The sequence below is a fragment of the Bos indicus x Bos taurus genome, chromosome 4, assembly GCF_003369695.1.
Source record: "Bos indicus x Bos taurus breed Angus x Brahman F1 hybrid chromosome 4, Bos_hybrid_MaternalHap_v2.0, whole genome shotgun sequence".
Lineage (NCBI taxonomy): Eukaryota > Metazoa > Chordata > Mammalia > Artiodactyla > Bovidae > Bos > Bos indicus x Bos taurus.
Window position 1 is genome coordinate 21258513 of NC_040079.1, and position 24018 is coordinate 21282530.

The 24018-nt window shown below is 40.5% G+C and overlaps 1 protein-coding gene across 7 annotated transcripts in view; it reads right to left on the reverse strand.

Moving 5' to 3' along the window:
- The window catches only part of CALD1 (caldesmon 1), a 231484-nt gene that overhangs the window by 147937 nt on the left and 59529 nt on the right, over nt 1-24018 (reverse strand). For 6 of the 7 annotated variants that reach the window (XM_027538941.1, XM_027538940.1, XM_027538945.1 and 3 more), the window contains one exon: nt 12279-12319. The exons of the other annotated variant lie outside the window; for it this stretch is intronic. The gene's annotated coding sequence lies outside the window, so the exon portion shown is untranslated. The remainder of the gene's footprint in view (nt 1-12278; nt 12320-24018) is intronic. 7 annotated transcript variants of the gene reach the window in all.

Consider the following 24018-nt stretch of genomic DNA (forward strand, 5'->3'; position numbering starts at 1 on the left):
TGCCACAACCGAGGCCTGGCACAGCCAAAAACCAAACAAATACCTCATTTTCAAGACCGACCAGTTGAAGTCTTGGGAAATGAGATAATTCAAAAGTGTATTATAAGCAAAATACACACAAAGGTGTATTGTAAGCAAACACATTATAGGTAGGTACACACAGTCCCACAGTGGGAGAAAGGAGAGGGAATAAGCCCTAGTAGTGAGGTAACCCATAGCATCATAGGAGGTGGTTTGAGAACGTCTGGTAGTGAAAGTCGCTCAGTCATGTTCGAGTCTTTGCGACCCCACGGAGTGTAGCCTTCCAGGCTCCTCTGTCCATGGAATTCCAAGCCAGAATACTGGCGTGAGTATCCGTTCCCTTCTCCAGGGAATCTTCCTAACCCAGGGATTGAACCCAGGTCTCCCCAGATTACAGGTGGATTTTTTTTACTGTCTGAGCCACCAGGGAAGCCCAGGGAAGTCAAATAGTGTCAATAGTGGGCTTAATGCTTACCGTGCAAATACCGTGAAGGTAGAGTTTATACTTTTGTTTCCTCTCTACAACTCAAAACATTCAAGCACGGCTCCTTTTTCTTTCAGCAAAAAGAATACGTTAATAATTGAACATAATCCATATTTCCTGAGTTTTCCCATCTTCAAATATGGCACTAGCATTCACCTGACTGCTTGAGCCCTGACTCGGGAGTCTTTCCAGCCGCTTTGTCCTCGCCGTATATTCCCTACTACTCCCCATGCAATAAATAAGCCCAGTGATTCTCCCTCCAGAATATTTAGAGAAGCAGTCTATTTATCTTCATAATTATTGCTACTGCTCTAATCCGAGCCACGTTATCTCTTCTGATCATTCCAGGAGACTCCTTTACACGTCTTTCTGTTCAAGGCCTTCTGCAAATAAAGACCTTTTTAAAAAACACGAATCTGATCAGATCCCTGCCCTGCTCAAAATACCTCTATAGCTTCATAGTGCGCTTACATTATAGATTCAATTATTTACACAACCTGCAGCTGCTATTTATGATCTGTCCCTGCCTCACTCTCCAGTTTCCTCTTGCATCACTAATTTTGTGATTTGGTCAGACTTTCTTTCAGTTTCTTGCACGGATCTAAATCTTGCAGGCCTTAGGTCATGCTGTTCTCTAAGACTGAAATGATTCCCTTACCTTTCCTTAGTAATACCAGCACATTTCTCACTTGGATAGCCCTTAGCTTTCCTTAAACCCACAAAGACAAAGTTTCTGCAACACTCACAAAACATGATTTTTTTGTTATAGCACAACCACAAGACACATGATTAAAGCTTTAAGTATTTTATCCATTTATATTGCTGAGGCATATAAATTAAAGATATTAGCTATGAAGATTTTTAAGATTTTTTCCCTTCATATTATTTTTTTTTGTGGCTCTTGTTATTTATCTTCATGTACAATCACAATTTGTAATGACATTTATGTTTTGGTGTCTATGTATTTATTTAATGTTTGTCTTTCCTACCAGGTTGAAAGCTCCATAAAGGTTGTCTCTGCTTTTTTTTAAAACCATTGATCCCTTTGCAATTACCTAAAATATAGTGATCCCTCAACAAATATGTATAAAATGAATAATTGACCAAGAAACACTCAATATTTCAAAAGAATATCCAGTGAGAAGATAGGGAATCAATTAATTATAGATTAATTAATTTATAGGTTTATTATCTATTTGCAGATAGAGTATTTACTAAGTTTGTCATTGAACAAGTCCTCAATAAACTGAATAAATTAATGAATATTTGGATGAATTTTTATTAGGTGTCAAAATAGCATATGATTAAATTCTGAATGAAAGGGAGATAACCATACCAAAGCAACCAGATAAACAACCTGCTGCTACACTTTTCTCTAAAAGTAGATTGGAAGAGAAAGTATACTTTCCATCGTTAATGGTTGAATCATGCATTACGTCATTTGATTCTCATAAGAACATTGTGAGATAGAGAATATATCATCTCCATTTGGTGAACAATGAAATTAAGTCCAATGTCTATGACTACTCAGACTGTAGTGGGTCCAGAACGCAGATGCTGAATTTCTAACATGAGAGACTGAGCGATAACAAGAGCAAGAGAAAATATGAGACAGTCAATGTGACTTTGTTCTAATCTCTTCCTCCGCATCTGTGATAAGGTTAGTTGGACTTTTAATAAATTGATACAGGCCTTCAATAAGAAGCAAATAAATACCCAAATACCCAAAAGCAAATAAATTCCCAAGTCTTCAAGGTTAAAAATCTGATTTTGGTCTCAGTTGCTATTCCTAATACTTTTGGGATTGGCAAGATTTTATTTTTCTTTCCAGCCATATATCAAAATATACTCTGAGCCACATTTGCCTCTTTTCCTTTTAAACTAATGAGAAAAGGCTCTCCAGAAAACTGCCTTGGTACAGAAAAACTGCTCATACACCAGCCATGATACTGGCTTATTTCCATATAACCTAATATGGCTAAGAAAAATGTATGACTGGAACAGAGTGAGGATTGCCAAATTTAACAACTTTTTAGTAAGAAAACTGCCACAGAGTCCTCTGTTTAGACATAGAGTAATTGCCATTCAGATGCTAGTACTTATCCGTTCACATCAACAAAACTGTAAGGACTTCTGCGCAGTAACAAAAACCAGATACCTGCCCGCCTTGCCCACTCACAGGCAAGACGAATAAATAAAAGTTGCCCAAGAAGGCTCTCAGTGATACTACATTGAATACGTTGCCCTTCTTGGGTTATAAAGGCTGAGTGACTGAGCATACCCAATTAAGATTCTGTAGGAGAGCCTCTGAGTTTGTGTAAAATCAAATAGCTTCACACAGAAGAAAGGATGAAAGAAAATTTACCATTTCCCATCATGGATTTATCATTCATTATCTTCTGCAAACAACATCTCTGACTGACATTTCTGCTTCTTACTCCTGGTACTCAGCTATAGATATCAATACTGTGTTAAATTCACCCTTTCTCTCATCACAAATACAATACATATGTGTGTGTGCTCCATCGTGTCCGACTCTTAGGGACCCCATGGACTGAAGCCTGCTAGGCTCCTTGGTCCATGGGAATCTCCAAGCAAGAATACTGGAATGGGTTGCATTTCCTTCTCCAAGGGATCTTCCCAACCTAGGGACTGAACCCATGTCTCTTGTATCTTCTGGACTGGCAGGTGGGTTCTTTACCAGCTTACCAGCTAAGCCATCGGGGAAGTCCACAAATGAATAGTCATCAAATCTGAGAACTCTCCTTGGGCCGTTTCAGTCATGAGGGCTTCCTTGTTTCCATTCCCACTACTGTTTTCTTCGTTCATAAACTTTTGTGCCTGGCCTGCTACAGTTGTCATCTGATCAGGCACTGCAATTTCTTCGGCTGTTTAGAGGCAGACAGACCTGGATCTGCACTGCAGATCTGCCACTTACTGGCTGGATGACTTTTGCGGACTGTTTTAATTTCTCCGTAAAAATGGGAAGCATCTATTTTGCACAGTTGTTGTGGGAACTAAGTGAGATCTCACATGGCAGTATGACACCCGCCGTGAAGGAAACACCCGGTAAATGTCAGCAAGCTCCCACGTTCTGCATCTGTTCTCTTCCTAATCTCAGGGCGTTCTGCACACTCCTGCGCGAGGCTTTTTCCTAACTACCTGTGCAGAAATTCAAAGGGAAAAATATACAATTGACCTCGGAAATTTGCCTTGGTCATTGAGGAATGGCGTGCTGCCTAAAAATTCAGTCTGGCCCAAGTTAAAGAAAAACTAACGTCAACATTTTTGTTGTGACTTAGAGCTACTAAGAGCATAAGCCCAGGGCAGATGACTGTTTTGTTTTATGTAAATTGAACACTTTGATCTGTTTTTGTTTCTGTAAAAGGGGAACAATGTTCCCACCCCCAAGTTGCTTGGGAGAGAATTAGGCAAAGAGCTAAAAAGCCGATTTTTACCCCTGCAGCCATTCCAGTCTCAGGTAACTTTTCATTTGCCCTCTTCCTCCTTAGGCCCCACTGGCCACCATGTCTAACATTTTCTTTTAAACTGTGATCCAGTTTGGGCTGTACCATGATGTCCTTCTAACACTTCAAACCATTCATCAGAGTCTATTAAACAGCACAGTTTTGTGGGAATCAGGAAAAAAGGAGTTTTTCCATGCATAGGGTGAAGCCGAGAGAGATAGGGAAGGGTGGAAAATTCTAAGAGGATGACAGGAATTTGGAGCAGGAGGTGACTGGAAAACATAGGCATTCCCAGCACTCTCTTTCTTGAGGATTCCTAGAAATATGGAGATTGAGGCCCCAATAACCCAGGAAGAGCTTTGTCATTTCCAGGTTACATACTTATGATGAACAATTAATCAACAATACAAAAAAGGTTATGATTAGTTTAAATAATTCGGACAACTGTCGCTGTGTAATGGAAAGTACTGGCTAGATGTTAAATGGCCTCAATTTTAGGTTCTGGTGACACTGCTAACTAGTCACGGGACTTTGGGCAAGTCATGAACTCTGCAGACCTCAAGTCCCTCAAGGGTAAAAGGATGAAGGGTGTATTGGAAGAGCTCTGCTATTTATGGATTAGATGACCCACAGTATTCAGGAAGGCTTCCCAGGGGGCACAGTGGTAAACAATCTGTCTGCCAAGGTAGGAGATGCAATAGTTGCGGGTTTGATCCCTGGGTTGGGAAGATCCTTTGGAGTAGGAAGTGGCAATCTGCTCCAGTATTGTTTCTTGGAAAAATTCCATGGACAGAGGAGCTTGGCAGACTATGGTTCATAGAGTTGCAAAGAGTGAGACACAACTGAATGATTGAGCACACACACACACACACATAACACACACATACACACAGTACTCAGAAGAGACTTCACAGAGAAGATTGGCTCTCAGGGTAGAGTTAAGATTCAGGATAACTAGAAAAAAAAGGAGTGAGGATATTCCACTCTTGCTCAGGAACAGAGCAAAGCTGTTTGAGCAGAAACGCGCAAGTTAAATTCATGAGCGAGCACTTTCAAAAGTATGGCTGGGAGTGTTGGGGAAGCATGCTGTATTGATTATGTCCTTGGATATCCACTTCACACTTTATTCTTGGAACAGTCAGTAGGAATTAGGGTTTTTAAATATAAATGATAGTTTGGAAAGATTCACAATCAGTGTCTAGAATGAGATGGGTCAGGGAGGAAATAAGTTTGGTGATTATTAAATGGTGATTATTAAATAATTATTAAATAATTATTATTAAATTATTAAATTAAAATGGTGACAATGAAACTTTGGATGAAAAGATAGTCAGTGAAGAATCTAGAAATGATGCATTTGTTTCTCTCCAACCTGTCCTATCTCCTCTGGTTAGTCTGTGGAGTTATCCTCTCTCAGATACAACATTTAACTCTAATACCTGGGTCTAAGAATTGAGCTATTAATGATTCATAAATCATTAGGAAGATTTATCTACAGGAAGTGCCAAGATCATTTGTTTTTGTAAGTATAAAATGACTTTGGGCTATTTTGCAAATAGAGGTCTTTTCTTTAATTGTACGATTGAATATAATTTTATAAATCGAATAGATCAATAATCCACTCCAAATGACTTCAGTAAAAAAGAAATCTCCATCTTATTCTGAAAGAATACACACATTATACACACAGCAAACTTAGGCCTGCCTATACCTTATAAGGTTTTCCACGGTGGCTCAAGTGTCTGAGATGGTAAAGAATCTGCCTGTAATTCAGGAAACCTGGATTTTACCCCCGGGTTGGGTAGATTCCCCCAGAGAAAGGAATGGAGCCCACTTCCATATTATTGCCTGGAGAATTCCATGGACAGAGGAGCCTGGTGTGCTATAGTCCATGGGTCACAAAGAGTTGGACACGACTCAGCGACTGACACTACCTAATAAAGATTTAGTTCCTGCTTCTCACGTTTTTCTTGAAATCCAGCTAAAAGTAAGAGATTGTCTCAGAAAGAATGAGAACTTTCACCCTGAGGAAGGCCTGCCACACAGGAAACCTTGATCCTCCCAATCACCTTTCTCTTTTCTTTGACATGGGAAGGTTATTGCCACCTGGGCACAACTTGAAACCTAGCTCTTGGGGTTTGATGGTTATCTAGAACAAAATACCACCCTGCTGCTGCTGCTGCTAAGTCGCTTCAGTCACGTCTGACTCTGTGCGACCCCTGAGATGGCAGCCTACCAGGCTCCCCCGTCCCTGGGATTCTCCAGGCAAGAACACTGGAGTGGGTTGCCATTTCCTTCTCCAATGCATGAAAGGGAAACATTAAAGTGAAGTCGCTCAGTCGTGTCTGCAGCCTACCAGGCTCCTCCGTCCATGGGATTTTCCAGGCAACAGTACTGGAGTGGGGTGCCATTGCCTTCTCCAAATACCACCCTAGTGGTCCTCAAGATGTAGTCCTCAGACCAGCAGCATCAGTATAATATAGAAATTTACTCAAAACTGTGGAACTTTGGGGCCCCTCCTCACACCTACAGAATTAGAGACAGGGGAAGGGGCCTGGCACTGTGTTTTACAAGTCCCCCAGATGATCCCAGTGTTAAAGTGTGAGACCCACTATGTTAAAGTATTAGAACAGATGCCCTTAGCAATAAAAGTGGTTAGCAATAATTCAAGGGGTGGGGGTGGAAATAATATATATAAGACTTACTCAGCTGGTAAAGAATCCACCTGCAATGTGGGAGACCTGGGTGCCATCCCTGGGTTGGGAAGATCCCTTGGAGAAGGGAAGGGCTGGCTACCCACTCCAGTATTCTGGCCTGGAGAATTCCATGAACGTGTATAGTCCATGGGGTTGAAAAGAGTAGGGCACGGATGAACGACTTTCACTTTCTACAAATCTGAAAGTTAGGCTAGGAAATTATCTTTATACAGAGAAAGAAAGTGAAGTTGCTCAGTCATATCTGACCCTTTGCGACCCCATGGATTGTAGCCTACCATGCTTCTCCGTCCATGGGATTTTCCAGGCAAGAGTACTGGAGTGGGTTGCTATTTCCTTCTCCAGGGGATCTTCCCGACCCAAGGGATAGAACCTGGGTCTCCTGCATTGTAGGCAGACGCTTTACAGAGAAAACAATACTAATTTCTCTCCCTCTTTAATACTTAGACATTTTATAGCAATTTAAAGACCGTAAACTACCTAGTTACTTTTTCTTTTTTGGCCACACCACATCATATGTGGGATCTTAATCTCCAGACCAAGGATCAAACCTGCACCCACTGCAGGGTAAGCTCAGTGACTTAACCACTGGATCACAAGAGAAGTTCCCTTAATTACTCATTAAAATAAATGATTTGAAAGAAGGAATCCAAAATTAACTGTCTACTAGCATTAGCAAAGTTTGCAAAGCAGATTTGTTTTAACTGGGTACATAGCATCCTCTTAACAACCCTATGAAGTAGAATGAAACAGAGCTGGAATGAAATCCAAGCCTACCAGAATGTACGACCCCATTCATTTTCTATTAAACTTTCTGTCATCTTATAAATATTAGTTGCCTTGCCCTTTTCCCATCTCCCATTCCCTGCTTTATCTCAGTTTTGATGCTTTGAAATGACAGTTTCAGGCCAAATAATAGAAGAACCTCTTCAAATTATGGGTAGTAAACACTTGGAAAACATTACTTGCAGTGCTGGTACCAGGCTGAAAATGCATATAGGTTCAAGAAGAGTCTAGAGATATTACTGGATACTAGACTTAAAAGGGCCTCTGAAACAAAGGAAAGAAAAAGAAGGCTTGAAGATAACATAAGTTCTAGAGGATGTACAGGTTTCATAATATAACATAAATTCCAACAACAGTCACTTCTTGCCATTATCTCAGACATCAGGCTATAGAGCTTGAATTTGACCAAGTGAGAGATATCTTAGATTCTGATATGAATGACTTGAGTCTAATGACTTGAGTGTCAAATATTCTCTTCACTTTTTTATTGAGAAGTTATCATTAAAGTGGAAAGTGGAAAAAGCAGAAGATGCTATGTATATGCCATTCAGGCAACTGGAAAGAAATTTATATTTGCCATATGCTAAGTGTGTATCAAATGCCATACATCTCTTTTTTAATGTTTCAGACAAACCCATGAGGAGAATGTTTTTTCTCTCTACTTGTAGATGAGAAAGTACAGGTTTGAGAGGTTAAGGAACTTGCCAAGCATCAGATAGAGGTGGAAGAGTTGGAACTAGAATGCACATCTTAATCTAGCTCCTTCCCACCGCTCCAAAGGGAAACATTCAAAAAGAAAAAAAAAAAAAAGCATTAAAGAAAGAAAGAAAAGGTTGTTCAGTTACCCAGTTATTTCATTCACTGTTGTTTGAACAGAAGCAACTGATGTCTTAAATCAATCTGATCAACTGCACAAGAACGGGTTGTTTGGATTTTTTATAAAGGTTTGATTGAAAGCCAGTTATTTCAGTGGCCGTATGTAGACCTGGATTTAATAAATGACCACCTTTGAGTCCCCCAGCTGGAAGAGCACGAAAGAAGCCGGAGGCAAGTCAATGGCAAATCGCCACCCCAAACAAATTGCGGCATGTAAGCTCCGAAACTTGAATTACCCTTTAAGGATTAAGGTTCAGGGCTGTGAAAAATTAAAAATGTTGCCTAGCCTAGGAAATAGCATATGAATCAAAAATATCATTACTAAGCTTAACTGCACTCCTAATCTTCCACTTTCATGACATCTACACTGTTTTGTTATTCTTAATGGACCAAATCCCCTTTCTGGTAATGTTCTGGAAATTCTATTTTTGTGGTAATTTAAAAAGTCATATGGCATGTTCTTTACATTTGGTTTATGTAGGAGTTAAGACCACTTCAAACATACTTTTCTTTTTTAGTCTGATGGCTATTTAATATTGTGTCATTCACTGGTTGAAATAAAAGTAGGTTAATCTGCAAAAATACATGAACACCCAAAAAAGACTGAATTGTATCTTTAGAAATGATTTTTTTTTCAAAGTCAGACATCAAAGGCTGCATATTGCAGAAAGTTTATTTTGAGAGGCTTCAGTCAAAACAGTTTGGAAACTATGAAATGAGTCATTTTTTCTTAAAGAAATGTAACTTTGTCTATTCCCACTGCATTTTTGGTTTGGTAGGAGACATCTTTATTCCGCAGGATTTTAAAAGCATGTTTAAGATTCCATAGGTTTAGTATTACATCACTAATGGTTTCTAATGAGATCCAGGCAATAGCAAGAGGGGAGAAAAGAACAGCACGAAAACTGAATTCTACAACATCAAGTACCATGTGAAACATGGAAAAGTCCATGCTTTATCTATGGCTGAAGCCATCTGGCAAAAAAAAAAAAAAAGGGCGGGGGGGTGTGGGGGAGGATTCACATTCTATCAACCAGATGTAGATGACAAGATACCTAATGTTTGACAATTTGGAATCAGTCATCTAAAGGGCTGGATTTTTTACTTTTCAAGCAGATGTGTGCTGCCCTGTAAAATCTGTGAAACATGCAAATATCTATTCTGTATTCATTCTACTGAGTGCTTGCTGTTGCTGTTTAGTCTCTAAGTCGTGTTCAACTCCTTGTGACCTCGTGGACTGCAGCCTGCCAGGCTCCTCCATTCATGGGATTTCCCAGGTAAGAATACTGGAATGGATTGCCATTTCCTTTTCCAGGGGATCTTCCTGACCAGGGATCGAACCCATGTCTCCTTTACTGCTGAGCCATCTGGGAAGCATACTGAGTGCTTAAGTCTTTAGTTACTTGTTTGATTTTGTCCTCATAAACACCTTTTATGTAAGTATTATACCAATTGTACTTTTGAGATGATGTCAGGGTGTACATAAGAAGATAATGTGAAAACCAAACCTTCCCCAAGCCTTTAGCAACTCTGGCATTTCAAGGAACATAGATGAGGGGACAGTTGGGGTTGATAGGATGACCCACAGAGATTAGTAAATGATAATGGCTAAATGGGATAAATGGAGACTTTCTAGAATTTTTGCTTAAGGGCTCCAAAGTTAAACTTTCCAATCTACAGATGGGTGTGATCAGTTCAGTTCAGTTTAGTTCAGTCGCTCAGTCATGTCCGACTCTGCGACCCCATGAATCACAGCACGCCAGGCCTCCCTGTCCATCACCAACCCCTGGAGTTCACTCAGACTCACGTCCATCGAGTCAGTCATGCCATCCAACCATCTCATCCTCTGCTGTCCCCTTCTCCTTCTGCCCCCAATCCCTCCCAGCATCAGAGTCTTTTCCAATGAGTCAACTCTTCACATGAGGTGGCCAAAGTACTGGAGTTTCAGTTTTAGCATCATCCCTTCCAAAGAAATATGATAATAACCACTAACACCAGTTTCTGTTGAAGGGCGGAGCTGTGTTCCCTCCCTGTTATTTGACCTGAGGCCAAACTCTGGTGGAGGTAATGAAGATAACGGTGACCTCCTTCAAAAGATCCCATGCACACACTGCTATACTCGGTACCCCCAACCCTGCAGCAGGCCACCACCAACCCACGCCTCCGCCAGAGACTCCTGGACACTCACAGGCAAGTCTGGGTCAGTCTCTTGTGGGGTCACTGCTCTTTTCTCCTGGGTCCTGGTGCACACAAGGTTCTGTTTGTGCCCGCCAAGAGTCTATTTCCCAGTCGTGTGTAAGTTCTAGTAGCTCTATGGTGGGGTTAATGGCGACCTCCTCCAAGAGGGCTTATGCCATACCCAAGTCTGCTGCACCCAGCCATACCCAGGTGCACTGTACCCAGAGCCCCTGCCCTGCAGCAGTCCACTGCCTACCCGTACCTCCTCAGGAGACACTCAAAGACAGTTCTGTCTCAGTCTCTGTGGGGTCTCTGGGCTGAAACTAGGCTGCGTCTCTGAAGGTGCACTCCTAATCCTTTCCTCAGGATTCAGCTCTTTGGAACACGTTAATACACTTCTCCAGGAATTCCATTCAGTCACGTATCACATGCTCGAAGCTTAAATGATGAAAAATGTCTTTAAAAAGCAGAGACATTACTTTGCCAACAAAGGCCCATCTAGTCAAAACTATGGGTTTTCCAGTAGTCATGTTTGGATGATGTAAGAGTTGGACTATAAAGAAAGCTGAGTGCCGAAGAACTGATGCTTTTGAACTGTGGTGTTGGAGAAGGCTTTTGAGAGTCCCTTGGACTGCAAGGAGATCCAACCAGTCCATCCTAAAGGAAATCAGTCCTGAATATTCATTGGAAGCACTGATGGTGAAGCTGAAACTCCAACACTTTGGCCACCTGATGCAAAGAACTAACTCCTTGGAGAAGACCCTAATGCTTGGAAAGATTAAAGGCGGGAGGAGAAGGGGATGACAGAGGATGAGTTGATTGGATGGCATCACTGATTCAATGGACATGAGTTTGAGTAAACTCTGGGAGTTGGTGACGGACAGGGAGGCCTGGTGTGCTGCAGTCCATGGGGTCGCAAAGAGTCAGATACGACTGAGCAACTGAACTGAACTGAACTGAAGACCAGTTTATAACTTTATAGTGTCAAAACTTTCTCTGTCACAATCACATTTGAGCTTTGTCACAGGCCTGTTACACAGGAAGTTTTCTAAAAACCTACCCAACAATTTCATCTCAAAGCAACTCAACAATTATTGACCTGAGTCTGGAGTGTCCATATATAAAGTACTGTACTAGTCATAGTGGAGAGGCAGCAAAACAAAGGTCAATGAAGGCACAGTTTTTGTCTTCAAAGAATTTAAACAGGGAGACAGACACAACCAACTGTACCACAAAATAGAAAGCCGAGTATAAAAAATGCAATTGGGACTCTCCTGGTGGTCCAGTGGCTAAGAATCTGCCTTCCAATGCAGGGGCTGCTGCTGCTGCATCGCTTCAGTTTTGTCCGACTCTGTGCGACCCCATAGACGGCAACCAACCAGGCTCCCCCGTCCCTGGGATTCTCCAGGCAAGAACACTGGAGTGGGTTGCCATTTCCTTCTCCAATGCATGAAAGTGAAAAGTGAAAGTGAAGTCGCTCAGTCGTGTCCGACTCTAGCGACCCCATGAACTGCAGCCTACCAGGCTCCTCCGTCCATGGGATTTTCTAGGCAAAAGTACTGGAGTGGGTGCCATTGCCTTCTCCGCAATGCAGGGGACTTGGGCTCAATCCCTGAAGAGGAACTAAGATCCCACATGCAGCAGGGCAACTAAGTCCATGTGTCACAACTAAGACCCAAAGCAGCCAAATAAATAAAGGAATACATTTCAAAAATTTATGTTAAAAATAAATAAAAATGCAATAAAACATACCTAATTCTCTTCAAATGAAGTAGCACAAGTTGCTTTAAGATCTGGAAAGGAAGTTTGAAAAGGTGATGATTAGAGGCACTGTTTGAGAAAGTTGAAATACTTTTATATAAGGAAGTATCCACATCATAGATTATTTATAGTGTTAGCTTTCACTCTTTAGACAATTATTCAATACTGACAGCATTCCAGGAGTGTGTTAGTTAGCGTCTTTCTTTAAAAAAATTATAACATTCAATTTTGTCAAAATTCTTATGAAAATCACCATAATATGACATTCAACTGAAGAATAAAATCTCAGTCTACTACATGCCTTATTTATACCATGTTGGGCAACACATTTGACAACTGAATCGATCAATTGTATGTCTTGTTCAGACACATGATTCTAGAAATTCCAGAAAGTCTCTCTTCATTCAATTTACCCATTATCATTCACCAAATAAATTGATTGTCAGAACAAAGCAAGGAAGTATAACATTTTCCCACATACCAGGGAAATGAGGCAAAACTCATTTTAAGTCCAGACATTGCAATAGTAAAAGGTAGCTATTGGCATCTCATTAAATACAAAATTCTAAAACTGAACATTTCTGATTTCCCTTCTATGTATAACTTTAACTTAGCAAGCAGTACTGTACCTAAAACAAGATAGAGTTGCCCAAGGATTGACACCATCTTGAGCATCATCATCGTCTTCTTGGTGAAAAGTCACAAAGTTGTCAGTTGTTTTGTTAGTCTCAACAATTTTGTTAACAGGGGCTTGGTAGCTCAGCTGGTAAAGAATCTGCACGCAATGCAGGAGATCTGCGTTCGATCCCAGGACTGGGAAGATCCCCTGGAGGAGGGAAAGGCTACCCACTGCAGTGTTCTGACCTGGAGAATTCCATGGACTGCATTGTCCATGTGGTCACAAAGAGTTGGACAGCATTGAGTGAATTTTACTTTCACTCTCATTTTGTTAATAGTTTAGGACTTTCCCCTACAAGTGTCTGGCCAATAGAATTTGGTGTGCTGAAGTTTACCCACTTTTGTAAAAATTATATACTAAATCTTTGAAGGACACAAGGAAAGATGGATGGCTAGACAGACAGACAGACTGGGGTTATAACTGTTGTTTTCACTACAGATGTTATCTTTAGACATTACCTGACTCTCCACTATAAAACTTAGGGAGATTTGTTTCCTTAACACTATGTTTTACAGTTCCTTCCCTATTTTAAAACAATATCATTATTATTTTTCAGTTGTTAAGGTATATAACATTTACATTTTAAATCATAATAGTAACAGTTGTTTAGCCTTAGTTTTATATTTAATTATAAATACAATCTAAGATTAATATAAAACAACATGTTACATTATGAGCCTTCTTTTAGATAATGGGAATGCTCACATATATTTTAAAGTTGAAACTTCTACCATATCCCACCACCCCCTGCTTCCTCCCACCTTACCTTCCAGGAAAAAAAAAAAAAATTGGCCAAAATTGCAAAGTAAAACACATTTTTTTTTTTAATTGGGCAACCATGGACATCTAGTGCTTACAGGGAATCTCATTTTAAATTATATGAATCACTAAATGTGCAAGAGAGTTGAACTATAAAGAAAGCTGAGCACCAAAGAATTGTTGCTTTTGAACTGTGGTGTTGGAGACGACTCTTGAGAGTCCCTTGGACTGCAAGGAGGTCAAACCAGTCAATCCTAAAGGTAATAAGTCCTAAATATTCATTGGAAGGACTGATGCTGAAGCTGAAGCTCCAATACTTTGGCCACCTGATGTGAAGAACTGACTCATTTGAAAAGACCCTGATGCTGGGAAAGACTGAAGGCAGGAGAAGAAGGGGACGACAGAGGATGAGATGGTTGGATGGCGTCACGGACTTGATGGACATGAGTTTGAGCAAGCTCCAGGTAGTGGATAGGGAAGCCTGGCATGCTGCAGGCCATGGGTTTGCAAAGAGTCAAACACAACTGAGCAACTGAACTGAAAGGTATACGGTAGACCTTCAGATCGCTTAAACATTTCTAGTGGATAATACAGCCAAAATGTCTTCCAGTAGCCAGATGCTTTTTCTCTATTTTGTGTACTATTTTCTATATACTTTGTACTGTAACTTTTCTTTCAATACTCTGTATGTCACACAAAAGTATCTGAATGGATCATCCAACATCTAGACTTTCATATATCTTTCAGCAGTCTTTTAGGCCCAGAAGTATTTTACCTGGAAGACTAAATGTGCTCTATTTATTTTGACCTGTGTTAGATTTCTCCTACACTTTACTGATCTTCCTTTAAAAAACAGAACTATTTTCTTATAGAAACCAATAGACTTTGGAGTAAAATGGTTTAAAGGGCAGCTCCTCTATTCATAGCTTTCGATTACTGTCCATCTGTGCTGTGCCTTGTTAAGTCTCAGTCATGTCTCACTCTGTGATCCTATGGCCTGTAGCCCACCAGGCTCCTATGTCCATGGGATTCTCCAGGCAAGAAAACTGCAGTGGGTTGCCATGCCCTCCTCCAGAGGATCTTCCCGACCCAGGGAACCTGAGTCTCTTATGTCTCCTGCATTGGCAGGAGGGTTCTTTACCACAAGTGCTAACTGGGAAGTCCTACTGTCCATCTACACAGGGTCAAAATCATCAGGTCAGTCAGTTTAATCACAGTGTGGACAGACTACCCAACTACTCTCATCAACATGGACTGAAGTTACACTTAGACTATAGCTTAGAAGTTTCTGGTTATCATATGTATAAAGAGGCATGACTCAAAGTTCCCTTTTTAGATTCAAATTCTCCTGAAAACCAAAACTGAACTGTGTAGAAGGCTGAAAATAAGCACATTAACAAAATTATAAGACAACGTCTGATTTTCACTAGACCCATTATTTCAGTTCCTGTTACCTTTTCAGGTATATTTTCATGGCTATCTCAATCCTTTCTTTAAAACTTGGACGATGACTAGAGAAACAGAAACTTTTATTTGGGGGGATTATTAGTGTTCCACAATTCTTCTTTCCATTGGGCAATAAAGACTGGCCTCTGGTGGCAGAGGGATATTCAAGCAGCAGTTAACTAGAGCGTGCAGAACTATGGGATGCCATGTCTGGGAGGTGCCACAAACAGGCTGGTCAATTTTTACAACCTTGGCTGATAATTCTCTACTGTGAGGTCTGACTCTCTTCACTTACGAAATTGAAGCTATTTTTCCTTTTCCATCTCTACAGGGACTTTATGATTAAAAAATAATAAATATGATAAAAACAATGTGTTTTATGTGCAGTTATTGTGAGGCTCTACAGTGATTTTACAATGGCTTCTTAGCTGTTGACTGAACTTTCCAAAACTTTATAGAGATGGTTTCAACACTACTGGACTGGATTGAGGTTCTGAGGGTATGCAAGTACTTTTGTTAAGCAGTCTTGAGTATCCCAAACACTAAGGGTGTGGATATCACTTGGGCCTCACTACACCAACTCAAAACAGCACATTTATAGTGAGTATTTACTATGTGCTAGATAGACTGCTAAGAGCACTGAGAATAAAGCCATAAACATGAAAGACATTGTCCCAGTCCTCTTAAGTTTGAAGTCTACTCAGTTCAGTTCAGTTCAGTTCAGTTCAGTTGCTCAGTCGTGTCCAACTCTTTGCGACCCCATGAATCGCAGTATGCCAGGCCTCCCTGTCCATCATCAATCACTCAAACTGACGTCCGTGGAGTCGGTGATGCCATCCAGCCATCTCATCCTCTGGCGTCCCCTTCTCCTCCTGCCCCCAATCCCTCCCAGCATCAGAGTCTTTTCCAATGAGTCAACTCTTCTCATGAGGTGGCCAAAGTATTGGAGTTTCAGCTTCAGCATCATTCCTTCCAAAGAACACCCAGGACTGATCTCCTTTAGAATGGACTGGTTGGATCTCCTTGCAGTCCAAGGGACTCTCAAGAGTCTTCTCCAATACCACAGTCCAAAAGCATCAATTCTTCGGTGCTCAGCTTTCTTCACAGTCCAACTTTCACATCCATACATGACCACTGGAAAAACTATAGCCTTGACTAGATGGACATTTGTTGGCAAAGTAATATCTCTGCTTTTTAATATGCTATCTAGGTTGGTCACAACTTTCCTTCCAAGGAGTAAGCATCTTTTAATTTCATGCCTGCAATCACCATCTGCAGTGATTTTGGAGCCCCAAAAAATAAAGTCTGACACTGTTTCCCCATCTATTTCCCATGAAGTGATGGGACAGGATGCCATGATCCTCGTTTTCTGAATGTTGAGCTTTAAGCCAACTTTTTCACTCTCCTCTTTCACTTTCATCAAGAGGCTTTTGAGTTCCTCTTCACTTTCTGCCATAAGGGTGGTGTCATCTGCATATCTGAGGTTATTGATATTTCTCCCGGCAATCTTGATTCCAGCTTGTGCTTCTTCCAGCCCAGCGTTTCTCATGATGTACTCTGCATATAAGTTAAATAAGCAGGGTGACAATATACAGCCTTGACGTACTCCTTTCCCTATTTGGAACCAGTCTGTTGTTCCATGTCCAATTCTAACTGTTGCTTCCTGACCTGCATACAGGTTTCTCAAGAAGCAGGTCAGGTGGTCTGGTGTTCCCATCTCTTTCAGAATTTTCCACAGTTTATTGTGATCCACACAGTCAAAGGCTTTGGTATATATAAATCAAATATCACAATGCAGTATGATAATCTTGCTATAGAGGAAGAATTGCGCATTGTCAGAGCACAGAGAAGGCAATTAGCCAAACACGAGTCTGTTAAGCTTTCCTGAGGAAGTGACATCTAAGCTGAGACTTAAGGTCTCAGCTTAGATGGAGTAAGAGGGTACGCAATAGCATGGAGAATCTTTTTTAATTTCCCAGAGAAAGTCATTTGTGCCTCAAGTGTATTCTCCATGCTAGGGCCTTGGTTCTTTCTCCTGGGCCTCACCTGGGGTCACTCTTCCGTCTGGTCAGATTCCTTGTCCTCAGTTCCTCTTGCTTTGTACAGTATCAGAAGAGCTTATAGAGGAGAGAGGAGAAGAAGACATATGTCTAGAATTTAGATCTGGACTTACTGCCTTTCCTTTCAAAGAAAGGCCCTCTTTAGAGTGGTCAGTTCAGATTTTCTTCAGTGACTGAACATGGTTAAAATCTCTACCACATACTCCTGGCATCCAGTCTCCTGTCTTTTTCCTCCTAAAGTTTTCCATTCCAAACAAACAAAAATGTTGGCATGTGGACTACTGCCATCAGTCGATGGCTTGGTTTCGATCTTGGAGAGTGTCATAGACACCAGCCTCACTCACACTGCATCCAGGGGCTTCCTGGAGCATGGCTGCCATCCGTCCTGCTTCCGTGGTGACCCACAGAAGCTCTGGCACACTGGTGGATCATCCAGTTACATTTTCCAGAGAGGAGTGATAATTGTAAGATTTACTGAGCAGAGAAATATGACCCATTAAATTCAACCTAAAAATAATTTTTGCTCTGAAAAAGAAAATCTAATTACCTTGGTCTTCACTATGAAAAATTGGGTTCATCTGGGTACAGAGACATGGAACCTTCCTTTGAAGTAGATCGTACATTCCAAAATATCTCTGGCAGAGCCTGGGGTCTGCTTCTGATTAGATAATTGACATAAACCTTCCTCCAATAAACACTGAACCCTTCAAAAACAGAGGAACCCAAGAATAAAATACATCTATGTTTTGAGCAGAAAGCCTTCTGTGATAATTGGTTATCAGAAAGCAGTTTACTTTTCCTTTTATCAACTAGCATTAAGACTTAAGATGCAAAAAGTATGCTGCATGAAATTCTAGCTGAAACTTCAAACCAGTCTTGGATCTATTCTAGATGGTATCAGGTTTATTACTGACCTTAAGGTAGTACTTCTGTATTTATAGTGTTCCATCCTTATCCCACAAAACTAAATTCATTGCTAATAACTTCTAGTTAAAAAATAAGTAAGTACTAGGAATACAAAGGAGTACATCAAGGTGGTATATTGTCACCCTGCTTATTTAACTTATATGCAGAGTACATCATGAGAAACGCTGGGCTGGAAGAAGCACAAGCTGGAATCAAGGTTGCTGGGAGAAATATCAATAACCTCAGATATGCAGATGGCACCACCCTTATGGCAGAAAGTGAAGAGGAACTCAAAAGCCTCTTGATGAAAGTCAAAGAGAAGAGTGAAAAAGTTGGCTTAAAGCTCAACATTCAGAAAACGAAGATCATGACATCCTGTCCCATCACTTCATGGGAAACAGATGGGGAAACAGTGGAAACAGTGTCAGACTTTATATTTTGGGGCTCCAAAATCACTGCAGATGGTGATTACAGCCATGATATTAAAAGACACTTACTCCTTGGAAGGAAAGTTATGACCAACCTAGATAGCATATTCAAAAGCAGAGACATTACTTTGCCAACAAAGGTCCATCTAGTCAAGGCTATAGTTTTTCCAGTGGTCATGTATGGATGTGAAAGTTGGACTGTGAAGAAAGCTGAGCGCCGAAGAATTGATGCTTTTGGACTGTGGTATTGGAGAAGACTCTTGAGAGTCCCTTGGACTGCAAGGAGATCCAACCAGTCCATTCTAAAGGAGATCAGTCCTGGGTGTTCTTTGGAAGGAATGATGCTAAAGCTGAAACTCCAGTACTTTGGCCACCTCATGTGAAGAGCTGACTCATTGGAAAAGACTCTGATGCTGGGAGGGATTGGGGGCAGGAGGAGAAGGGGACGACAGAGGATGAGATGGCTGGATGACATCACCGACTCAATGGACATGAGTTTGGGTGAACTCCAGGAGTTGGTGATGGACAGGGAGGCCTGGGGTGCTGTGATTCATGGGGTCACAAAGAGTCAGACACGACTGAGCAACTGAACTGAGGAATACAACATAGCTAACACTGCTGTATGATATATATTGATAGGAAGTTAAGAGAGGAAATCCTGTAAGTTCTCACCACAAAGAGAAATTGTTTTCCCTTTATTCTTTTCTTCTTTCTATGTTATCTATAAGAAACGATGAACGTTAGCTCAACTTATTGTGGTAATCATTTCACAATCTACATATGAAAATCAAACCTTCGTGCTGTATGCCTTAAACATACAGAGAGGTAAGTCACTTACACCTCAATAATATCTTGTTGCTAATAAAAATTGTGACAAGTAAAGAGCTGTTTTCACCTCAGAATATTTGGGTGTTTGCATTCAAAACAGTTTAAGTGTGTGCGTTCATGCTAAGTCACTTCAGTCGTGCATGACTCTTGGCAAACCTATGGACTGTAGTCTGCCAGGCTCCTCTGTGCATGGGATTTTCCAGGCAAGAGTACTGGAGTGGCTTGCCCTTCCCTTCTGCAGGGGATCTTCCCAACCCAGAGATCAAACCTGTGTCTCTTATGCCTCCTGCACTGGCCGGTGGGTTCTTTATCTCTAGGGCCACCTGGGAAGCCCAGTTTAAGTACACCATGAAAAAACCAGCAACACAAAACAACTTGTGTGTGTGTGACTTGCCTCCTCCTACAAGAGTTGTGCTAAGTCACTAATATACATATATTGTGTATATATGGATCAAACTTGAAAACACTTAACTAAGAAAAAGGGGAAAAGGGAAAACTCCATGGTTTCATTAAGAAAAGGTTATAGCTCAGTGAGTTGAAGGTTACTCTGAGGAAAACTATTGTTTGAAAATTCCTATCTTGCTGCCACACACCTGTGACTTTTCAGGCAAATCCTATATGGGGAAATAAAAAACAATATCCTCTGTCTTGAAAGGCTTCTTATATAATGGAGCAAGTAAGAGAATTCCTGCCTCATTCAGCTTTCTAAGTGCTTTGTGCAAACTGATTTCTACCTTCCCATATGGTTTTTCCATTTAGCTTTTGTATACTTAATGAAAGGAAACAATAACTTTGTTCTGTCCTCAACATGCTGTACTTTGTGAAGATAATCTTTTAGAAGAAATATAATTTTTTTAAAAAGTTCAGTTCCAAGTGAGTTTGTCTCTGAAAAGTGTGGAGAAGTGCTCAATAAGCAACACTCAGGTTCTTCCCTGTAAGAAGGTCAGGTTTTAGAAGACGAATGTGGTTGTTATGAATTATTTCTTGTTTTAAAAAGTCCTTCCTACATGAATGAGATCTGTGGGTTGTACCAAAGTTGAATCTTGGGTTTTGATAGTGTCCTGTAGTTATATAAGATATTGCCACTGGGGAAAACTGAGTGAAGGGTTCTTAAGGACCTCTGTGTACTATTTTTGTAACTTCCTGCAAATCTATAATTATTTCAAAATAGAAAGTTAAAAAATGAAAATAAATGTCAGTGGTCAAAAAGCACAAACAAAGAAAATAGCCCTTTCTGAAGGAAAGTGTCTGCTGAGACTATAACTGTTTGTTAAATGGAACTCTTCCTTGGACATAGTCCTGTAGACAGCAAGCTTGTCTACCTTACACTCCTCCTAAGGTACACTCTTGACAGTTTTGACCATACATAAGACTAGTGATAAAAAATGAAAATAAAAATAAAACCCAAACAATCACCATTTCCTAGCAAATGTAAACAGCAGTTCACTGTTCTGGTTATAACATTAACATTCTCTACAATAAATAATCCAACTCAATGAATTAACACCTCTAATAGCCACTGTTTCAAAAACAACAGATAAAATGATTATTTTTAAAGCCAGGAAGAAAACAGATTTCATCAGGGATTTCATCATTAATTTCACTGTTCTACCATCTGATTCAGTAAAACCTCACCTACTAAAGCCATGGGATGGTCAGTGAAATGTGACCTGCTCTGCCACCAATGAAAGTGTCTTTACTTGTATTTGGCAGAAAACGTTGATCATATGATCAGTGCCCAAAGTGTCCTTACTCTCTAAACTTTACCTATTAATTTGGAGATTCCAGAAGTCTTCTAAAATGCCAGCTCAGTCAAAGCAGTAACATAAACATAAATCTTCCAAACTCATTGAACCCACTCCAGTATGGCCTGGTGGGCAACTGTCCATGGGGTCGCAAAGAGTTGGACACAACCAAGCAACTAAGCACAGCATATACAAAACAGCCCACAGCTGGCTTAGAATGGCTGAATAGAGACTGTTTAGGAATGGTTTTGTTGCTGTGACTGTACACCTGATCTAAGAAAGATATCCTAAACTTATTTATTTTGAAATTTATTTATTTATTAATTTGGCTGCCTTGGGTCTTGGTTGCAGCATGCGGGATCTTTGGTTGCCATGCTCGAGCTCAGAAGTTGTGGCTTGTGGGCTTAGTTGCTTCCAGGCTATGTGGGATCTTAGTTCCCCAACCAGGGATCAAACCTATGTCCTCTGCATTGCAAGATGGATTCCTAACCACTGGACCATCAGGGAAGTCCCCTAAACTCTTTTAAATATTTTGGGTAGCCTTTAAAATGCAAGCTAAATATAATTAGTCAAGTTCCACTTTCTCTAGCATATGAAAATTACTAACTGGAAGATGCAAGAACTCCAGTAATTTCCTTCAATAAAATGTTGTTAATTGATAAGCTGTGAGATTCTTAGTCTGAAGGTGATGGTAGGATCCTTCTGTTCCTCAACCTCATCTAATTTTTCTGGGAACACAGTTGCTGATTTGATATACACATATAACCAGATGCTGTTACACTTGATTTGATATAACATTTTGCTTTATTTTAAAACTCTATAGTCTATATTTGTGCATATAAGCTCTTGCACTTTTCCAGAAAAATAAAATATTAGGACTGAAGGAAGATTGCAACTGGAAGGAAAGTACCTAACTGAACTAAATTACCAAACCCTTAGCTAGGCTTGGAGAAAAACAGAAAGCAATGGGCAAAACTAGTGTTCTAGATCTGGTCAAGAGAAGACTAGATGGATTCACAACTCAATGACCCTGGTTAACATAACTGCAATTAATAGGAAGATTCTTAAGAAACTGATATTTCACAAAAGGAATATATACCACTTGACTTTTTAATAGACTTTTTTTAGAGGAAAGATATTTTTAAATGCTTTATTTGATAAAAAACAACCTTTTGAGAATGTCATATATTAATAGTGTAAAGTATTCGGGCTTCCCAAGTAGCTCAGATGGTTAAGAATCTGCCTGCAATGCAGGAGACCCAAGTTCGATCCTTGGGTTGGGAAGATCCCCTGGAGAAGAGAATGGCTACCTACTCTAGTATCCTTGCCTGGAGAGTTCCATGGACAGAGGAGCCTGGTGGGCTGCAGTCCATAGGGTTTCAAAGAGGTGGACATGACTGAAGAGGTGGAACACGCACGCACACACAAGTAACTAACACACATTTGATCTCTACTTTCATTCTTTCCATGCATTTGGTTCAAACATCAGATTTCTCAGTCCAACTGCTTCAGTAAAGTTGTTCAGCTTAGTCAAAACCCTAGACCCTGTCAGCTTCTAGAAGTTAAAATAAAACTCTGGGACTGCGTTAAAGCCAGGAAGAAAACAGATTTCATTAGGGATTTCATCATTAATTTCATTATTATACTGTCTGATTCAGTAAAACCTCACCTACTGAAGCCATGGGATTGTCAATGAAATGTGACCTGCACTGGAACCAATGAAATTGTCTTTACTTGTAGTTGGCAGAAAACATTGTTCATATGATCAATGCCCAAAGTGTCCTTACTCTCTAAACTTTACCTATTAATTTGGAGATTCCAATTAGTAATTTTAATATGCTAGAGAAAGTGGAACTTGATTAATTATATTTAGTTTGCATTTTAAAGGCTACTCCAAAATATTTAAGAGTTTAGGGGACTTCCCTGATGGTCCAGTGGTTAGGAATCCATCTTGCATAGCTCTAAACATTCCCTCGACCTTAAAAAATCATAAGAAAACCATTAGTTTGGTCACTCCTCCAGACCAATGACTAGGGTACAATATTGATGACCCAGCATGAGCTGGTACAAATCAGAGCAGCTGACTGGAGGAACACTGCTGGTGATTGTGAAGAACTAGGAGAAGCTGAGAGAAACACAGAGTGGGATGCAGGGCTCAGCTCTGTGAAGAAGGGAGAGAAGGAAGGTGGGTAGTAGGAATAATTTTTGATTAGAGAGCAGTTCTGAGAAAGTCAGGCAAGGACTTCCCTGGCAGTCCAGTAGTTAAGATTTCACCTTCCAATGCAGAGGATGTGGATTCAATCCCTGGTCAGAGAGCTAAGATCCCACGTGCTTGTGGCCAAAAAACCAAAACATAAAGCAGAAACAATATTGTAACAAATTCAATAAAGACTTTAAAAATGGTCCTTCCCCCGACCCTCAATCTTAGAAAAGAAGTCAGTCAAGACCTAGGGTAGTCTTCAAAACCAAGTTGCCCACCAGAGGAGTCCCACATCTCCTAGGAACAAGCCTCCTTTAATATTCCTGGCAAGGTTCCATGGGATCTGTGGTTTCAGCAAGAGCACAGACTTTAAAGTGCAGCTGCTGAGGCATCGAGCAATTATACCCCCAACAGCTGAAGAGCTGAGAGGCCATTTCATAGCTGCTGCTGTGGACTCAACTTTACCTTTCATTACTCCTGTACATTCACCTTTCACTGTCATCAGGTCAGTGAATTCTCCAGAAAGTCTTACAATAATGTCTGTATTATTGTGCTTTAATATAAATATCTCCATATGACATATTTTTGTCTCTGTCTTACTCCTGCTTGATCTTTAAGGCCCAGATGAAACCCCATCTCCTCCGAGTAGTCTTATTAGATCATGATGACTTCCATTTAAA